Source organism: Macrotis lagotis, chromosome 1 (genome assembly GCF_037893015.1).
Source record: "Macrotis lagotis isolate mMagLag1 chromosome 1, bilby.v1.9.chrom.fasta, whole genome shotgun sequence".
Classification (NCBI taxonomy): domain Eukaryota; kingdom Metazoa; phylum Chordata; class Mammalia; order Peramelemorphia; family Peramelidae; genus Macrotis; species Macrotis lagotis.
In genome coordinates, this window is record NC_133658.1 from 914109575 (window position 1) to 914117687 (window position 8113).

Consider the following 8113-nt stretch of genomic DNA (forward strand, 5'->3'; position numbering starts at 1 on the left):
GCCGCCGGAGGTGGGGAAAGGGGAGGCCGCAAGGAACTCTGGGAATCGTAGTCCGGAGGCTGAAAGCGCCTCTTCTGCGCCTGGCTAAGAGACTGGAGCTTTTCCCCCCAGTGTTGGTGGAATCTTCCCAGAGGAAGATTCTAGGAGGACAAACCTTCCTGCCTGCCTGCCTGCCTCCCTCCCTTCCTTCCTCCCTCCCTTCCTTCCTTCCTTCCTCCCTTCCTTCCTTCCTCCCTCCCTTTCTTCCTCCCTCCCTTCCTCTCTTCCTCCCTCCCTCCCTTCCTTCCTCCCTCCCTCCCTCCCTTCCTTCCTTCTTTCCTTCCTCCCTCCCTCCCTCCCTTCCTTCCTTCCTTCATTCCTTCCTTTTTTTTCTTCCTCCCTTCCTCCCTCCCTTTCTTCCTTCCTTTCTTCCTCCCTTCCTTCCTTCCTCCCTCCCTCCCTCCCTTCCTTTCTTCCTTTCTTTCTTCCTCCCTTCCTCCCTCCCTCCCTTCCTTCTTTTCTTCCTTTCTTTCTTCCTCCCTCCCTCCCTCCCTTCCTTCCTTCCTTCCTTCCTTCCTTCCTTCCTTCCTTCCTTCCTTCCTTCCTTCCTCCTTCCCTCCCTCCCTCCCTTCCTTCCTTCCCACCCTCCCTTCCTTCTTACCTTTCCTCCTCCTTCCTTTCTTCCTCCCTCCTTTCTCTTTTTTCTCTCCCTTCCTTCCTTCCTTCCTTCCTTCCTTCCTTCCTTCCTTCCTTCCTTCCTTCCTTCCTTCCTTCCTTCCTTTCTTTCCTTCCTTCCTTCTCATATAATCCTCATCTCTGTGACCACTTCCTAACTGTGCAAAGCAACCCACAGGTTGAGACTCCAAGAGAACTCTCTCAGGGTTCTTAGCTACACAGGAGCCCTCACCAGTGTGTTTCTCATAATTAGCCATACCTGATTGCTTTTTAGCAATGAGTATTTACTACTAGCGTAGTGAGGACAGTTGCTATAAAACATTCCTTCAAACCAGGCAAGAACTCATCCCCTGTACATTCAAGATCTTTGGAAACAGTGAGCTTAAATTTAAATTTGAGTTGAGGAAGTGAGTTGGTTATCCTTTGTTTTCTCAAAGAGGACCAAAATGATATCCTAATATTAGAATCAAGGTATAGTGTGTGCAATTGGGGCAGGTCAGACTGATATAAGCTTGGAATGCTCTACCACAGGTCGGGTACATTTTGTGTTTATTCTGTAAATTTGTGCATCCTGCATTTCTTTTGAGCTACTTCACTTGTGCTTTGCTCATAGAGCACAGTGCCTTCTTTGTTGGGATTATGCCATAATGGCAGTCCTTTGCCAGTATATCCCATATCACATAATTGATTCCAAAATTCACTTTTTCAGGTCAGCATGTGAGTGCTTGCTCTGTGTGAGTTCTCCACAAAATAGTCTTTGAGACAATTGTACTTTTGGTATTAAAACAATATGACCAACCTTGGACTTGCAATCCCTACACTAGAGTTTGAAAGAATCTTAGTGTCCTGTACCTTAACCTTCCAGGTGATCTTCAGAACCTTCCTAAAACAATTTAAATGGAAGTGATTCCATTTCCTGGCATGGAGGTAGAATACTGTCAGTTTCATAAACTTCAGCACAATGTCTTTGCAGACTTTCAGTTTGGTAGTCAGTCAATACCTTTTCTCTCCCACACTTTCCTTAGGAGTCTCGCTAATATAGAGCTATGTCTCTGGCAAGGTATGAGTCAACCTCATTATCAATGTGTACATTCCTGGAAAGTATACAGCCAGGGTAAGTGAACTTAGCCATGAAATTCAATATTAATTCTTTTGCGACAACTGATGGATTCACATGTGGATGGTGTGGTGCAGGCTGATGGAGCATCTGTGTTTTCTTGGTGTTACTTGATGGCCAAAATGAGCACAAGTAGCAGAGAATTGATCTGTACTTTGTTGCATCTCAGCTTCAGAGCCTACATTGAGTGCACAATCATCTGCAAACAGAAGATCATGCACCAACACTCCCTCCACTTTAGTCTTGGTTTGTAGCCTTTTCAAGGTAAATAATTTACCCTTAGTGTGCTAACTCATGTTGATAACCCTGCTGGAAACATCATACTGAAAAGCATAAGATTAAGCACACAACTCTGCTTCACTCCACTGGTGAACGGGAAATCTCGAGAGGATCATCCACTAGCCAGAACCCAGGCAAGCACGCCATCATGAAACTGACGTGCAATACTGTTGAACTTCTCTAGGAAAACCAATTTTGCCATAATTTCCCACAAATCCTCACCTGACTGACATTATCCAAGACTTTCATTAGATATACAAATGTTGTTTACAGACCTTCTACTCCTGGCATTTCTTCTGGACTTATCAGGCAGCAAATACCGTATCAATCATTCCTCAACCCTTTCTTCCAGGTAAAGGAAGATTTAAGGAGGGCTCTGGAAAGAATCTTGCCAGCAATGGCTAAGAGAGAGACAATCTCCCCCTCCTAGGATTATCACAGGACAAATTATTCACTGTACCTTTACAGAGCTGGACAATGGCGATGCACTTGAACTCCTGGAGGATAACCCCTTCTTACCATATGAATTTCCTTGATAATCCATGACATATAAATTATACACACAATTGTATTTTTGTGTGTGTTTGTGTGTGTGCATGTGTGTGTATATTCTAATAGTCATTTTCTAGTGGATAAGTGATCAAAATATACAAACAAGCAGTTCTCAAAAGAGGAAATAAAAGGAAGTAAGAACCAATGAAAAAAATGTTCCAAATTACTGATAATAAAAAATAAAAATTCCCAAAGTGACAGTGATGACAAAAATGACAATAGTCAATGTTGGAGGGCTTATGGGATGTTAACTGCACTAATACATTGTGTATTGGTATAATCCTTTTGTAAAACAATTAGAAATGATGCAAATAAAATGACTAAAATGTTCATACCCTTTGATCCAGAGACTCCATTACTAGTCATGTCTCAAGAAAGCCAATGATAAGAAGAAAGTCTGATATACATCAAAATATAGCAGCACTTTTTATGATAACAAAGAGGCATCTAGCTGCCTGTGAAGAGAGTACTGGGATTATGGTCAGGAAGAGCTAAGTTCAAATCTAACCTCAGATATTAGCTGGGTGGCTGGACAAGTTATTTAACTTCACTCTGCCACAATTTCCTCAACTGCAGAATGAACTTTTTTTTTTTTTTGCAAGGCAATGGGGCTAAGTGGCTTGCCCAAGGCCACACAGCTAGGTAATTATTAAGTATCTGAGGCTGGATTTGAACTCAGGTCCTCCTGACTCCAGGGCTAGTGCTCTATCCATTGCATCCCCCAGCCACCCCCAGAATGAACTTTGTAATAGCACATGCCTCCCAGGGTTGTGAGGATCAAATGATCTTCACTTAGACTGGTGCCTGGTTTATTTCTGCTTTTTCCTTTCCTTTCCCCCTTAAAAGGAGCTGCCCAATGACTGAGGAATGGCTAAACAAATTGTGGCAAATGAATGTAATAGAATATCACTGAACTATTCATCATTTACTATGATAAATACAAAAATGCATGGAAAGAAATACCTGAAATGATGACGAGTGAAGAAAACAATATATACGATGAGGACAACTATGTCAGTAAAATGAAAAACCACACGCAGAAATCAAAAGTAAATAAAATTACAGAGGAATGACTAACAAAAAGAGATGAGAAGTGTGAATGGAAATCACGATTTTCATATTGATCAATATGATTTGTGTGATGAATTTACTAATAGTTTAATTTTAAAGATCATTTTTACAACCAAACTCTGAGAATTACAATGCAGTTAATTATCTTTTTTTTTATCATTCACTTTTTAAATTTTCATCCATTTGTACATGCTCATTTCCAAGTTACAAAATTTCCCTCCACCCTTCTTTCCCGCCCCCCCCTCCCCTCTAGGGAACAGTTAGGTTAGCATTTTCCATACATATTTTGTTAAACTTATTACAAATTAGTAATTTTGGCATGAGGAATTAGGATTAAGGGAAAGAGATACATAAGAGATGCTTTTTATAAAGTGCTCTTGTTTTTTGTTTGTTTCTCTTCCTCTGGTGCGGGATAATATAATCCATAACCAGTCTAATACAGTCGTCCTAGCTCTCTGGATTGTTGAGAGGAGTTGCTTCCATCAAGGCTGTTCCTCTCATAATGCTGGAGAAGGGTACATTGTTCTATTGATGCTACTCCCTTCACTCAGCATCAGATCCCACAAGTCATTCCATGCTTCCAGTGTCTGATCACTTATGATTTCTTAATAGAACAATAATATTCCATAGTATTCATGTACTATAATTTGTTTAGTCATTCCCCAATGGATGGGCATCCCCTCAATTTCCAATTCTTTGCCACTACATAAAGAGCTGCCATGAATATTTTGGAACATATAAGACTTTTCTCATTTTTTACAATTTCTTCTGAATACAGTCCTAGAATTGAATTGCTGGGTCAAAGGGAGTGAATAGTTTTATTGCTCTAAGTTCCATATTTCTCTCCAGAAAGGTTGGATCCATTCACAATTCCACCAGCAATGCATCAATGTCCTAAACCTCCCACAATACTTTCTTTTTTTCTTTTTTCTTTCTTTTTTTTAGATTTTTGCAAGGCAAATGGGGTTAAGTGGCTTGCCCAAGGGCACACAGCTAGGTATTTATTAAGTGTCTGAGGCTGCATTTGAACTCAGGTCCTCCTGGCTCCAGAGCCAGTGCTTTATCCACACAGCCACCTAGATGCCCCCTCATAGTTGTTTTAATTCACATTTCTCTAATCAATAATGATTTGGAGCATTTTTTCATTGGATTATATACAGCTTTAATTTCTTGGGGAATGGCTTTGTAACCTTATAAATTTGATGCTATTCTCTCTATATATATCTTAGAAAAGAGACCTTTATCAGAACCCCTTGCTGTGAAAATTGTTTTTCAGCTTTCAGTTTTCCTTCTGATCTTGGCAGCATTGCAAAACCTTTTAAATATAGTCAAAATCATGCATTTTTCAGTGTATATAATGTATTCTATTTCTTGTTTGGTCATAAATTTCTCTCCTTTGCATAGATCTGACAGGGTGGTTTTTTTTTCCTCTGTTAATTGGTCTATGATGTCACACTTTATGTCCAAATCCTGTACCCATTTTGACCTTATTTTGGTATAGTGTGTGAGATGTGGATCCATGCCTAGGTTTTGCTAGATCTATGTCTTTTTTCCAGTTTTCCCAACAATTTTTGTCATACAGCAAAGTCTTAACACAGAAGCTACTGTCAAACAGTAGATTACTATACTCATTTCCTACTGTTTCTTTAGAACCTATCCTAATCCACTGACCCATTACTCCATTTCTTAACTAGTACCAGGCAGTTTGATGACTGTCACTTTACAGTATACTTTTAGATCTGGTAGAGAGCTTGGCCATCTTCCTTTACATTTTTTCACCAGTTCCCTTAATATTTTGTTTGTTTGTTTGTTTTTGTTTTTGCAAGGCAGTGGGGTTAAGTGGCTTGCCCAAGGTCACACAGCTAGGTAATTATTAAATGTCTGAGGCCAAATTTGAACTCAGGTCCTCCTGACTCCAGGGTACTATCTACTTCGCCTCCTAGCTGCCCATAAGTTCTTTTTTTGATCTAATAATTTGTAAATTGTCTCAGATCTATCTTCCAGTTGGTTTATTTTTCCTAAAAAGTATTTAATGTTTTCTTTAATTGTCTCAGTCGTTTTACTTCATTTGATGAAATCTTGTAGCCTCGTAGATTATTGGCTTCTTTTTGTCTAATTCTAATTTTTAGGGTTTTATTTTCTTGTGTTTGCTTTTCCAATTGGTTAATTTCACTCTTTGCTGAGTTGCATTCCTTTTTCAGTTGGTCAACTTTATTTTTTGAAGGGTTGCATTCTCTTTCTAATTGGTTATTTGTACTTACCTTTTTCTTAGGTTTTTGCAAGGCAGTGGGGTTAAGTGGCTTGCCCAAGGCAACACAGCTAGGTAATTATTAAGTGTCTGAGGTCGGATTTGAACTCAGGTCCTCCTGACTCCAGGGCTGGTGCTCTATTTACTGTGCCAACTAGCTACCCTGATTTTTACTTTTAAATGGATTTATTTCTTTGATTAATTTTTCATAATTTCCCTGCATGACTCTCATTTCTTTTTTTCATTTTTCTTCTTCTCTTCTTTGGTTTTCATTTTTATTTTTGTTTTGTTTTTTGTTTTTTGTTTTTTAGTTTTTTTGCAAGGCAATGGGGTTAAGTGGCTTGCCCAAGGCCACACAGCTAGGTAATTATTAAATGTCTGAGACCGGATTTGAACCCAGGTACTCCTGACTCCAGGGCCGGTGCTTTATCCACTGTGCCACCTAGCCACCCCCATCTTCTTTGGTTTTTAAATTCTTTTTTAAGATCTTCTATGGGTTTTTGGATTTGAGTCCAATTCATAAGACTCTTTTGAGACTTCCCCTGTAGGCAATTTTTCACTGCTTTCTTCTTCTGAGGTGGCATTGTTATCTTTATCTGCATCGTAAGTGATCTTTTTTTCCCTTAGGTTTTTTCCCAAGGCAAATGGGGTTAAGCAGCTTGCCCAAGGCCACACAGCTAGGTAATTATGAAGTCTGAGACCAGATTTGAACCCAGGTACTCCTGACTCCAAGGCTGGTGCTTTATCCACTATGCCACCTAGCCGCCCCATAAGTGATCTTTTAACTTTTTTGCTTATCCTGATTGTATGAGCTCTAATGCTGCGGTACAGTCAGTATAGACCCAGGCTTTTTATGCTGGGACTGGGATCTGATCCCTGGTTTGTCCCTGATCAAGATATTGCCCAGTGTAGGCATTGCCTTTTCAGGTTTGTTTCCTCCTTCATGTCCAGGTTCTGCCTATGTAGTGGTTTGTTCCCAACCCAGTCAAGGGTTCAGACTTGGAACCCTCACTGCAGGCTTGCTATATAGCTGCCTGGACCATACTGTTGGTACCCAGACTGCACTGTGGCTAAAAACCTCCCACAGGCTTTCCCATTCTCCTGCCTAGCTGGGTTTTACTCCCCCCCCCACCCCAAGAATTAGACCATCCTGGAAGATCCTCCATGATGTCTGCAGTTGAAAACATCTTTGGATCTTATCTTTTTGGTGGAATCTGTAGCATTTTTGTCTGTACAGAGGCTTCATTTAGTGTTGGGTAGGGCAAAGCTCCAGGAGCTTGTTATTTTTCCTATAGCAATCCCCCCCCCCAGGATACAGTGCCCATCAAATACCTGTGGGATTTCTCCTCAAGACAGGTCATCGTAAGGCCTCCAGAATCCCCACTACAAACATCTTTCCCTTCTAAGAAAGAGATAGGAACCATGAAAGTGCTTATGCCCATGGTGGATCTCCACAGAACATTAGTCAGCCCCTAGATCCCCTTAAACCCCTACATCCGAGTCACAATTCACAATTTCCAGGAACCAGATTAGGGAATGCCACCCTCCTTTATATCAGACTTGGAAAGGACAAAGACCAGCTAATCCAAATCTCTCATTTTAATGAAGAGAAGCTGAGTCTCAGAGAGGGGAAGCATTCAAGACCATATGGTCAACTTGGCAGAATTTCTACTTGAATTAGAGAGTGAGAGACAAAGAGACAGAAAGACAGTGGGAAAGAGGGGCAGAGAGACAGATAGAGGAGGGAGGACACAAATAAAACCTCCTTTTGAACAAATATGCAGATTAAAGACCTGAGATCCAGGCAATCAGATGAGCTACCTCAGGTCACAGAGATGGGAAACATACAAGGGCAAGATTTGACCTCCATCTTTTCAGGCCATAGCCCATCTTTTCTCCTCACCCAGAAGTCTGATCATTGCTTTTCTTTCTCATCATCCCCCTAACATTGACACAGCATTCTTGAACTGTTTTCAGCATCATCATCATCATCATCATCATTAGCAATGAACATCACTTTAAGGTATAACTAGTATCTCATTTTTACACTATTACAAGCCTGAGGAAGCAGATACTTTACTTCTTATTCCCATTTGACACTTGAGAATACTAAGGCAGAGGTCAAGTGATTCGCCTAGAGTCACACAGGTAAAAAGTATCCAAGACTGGCCAAGTGCTCTAACCACTGTGAT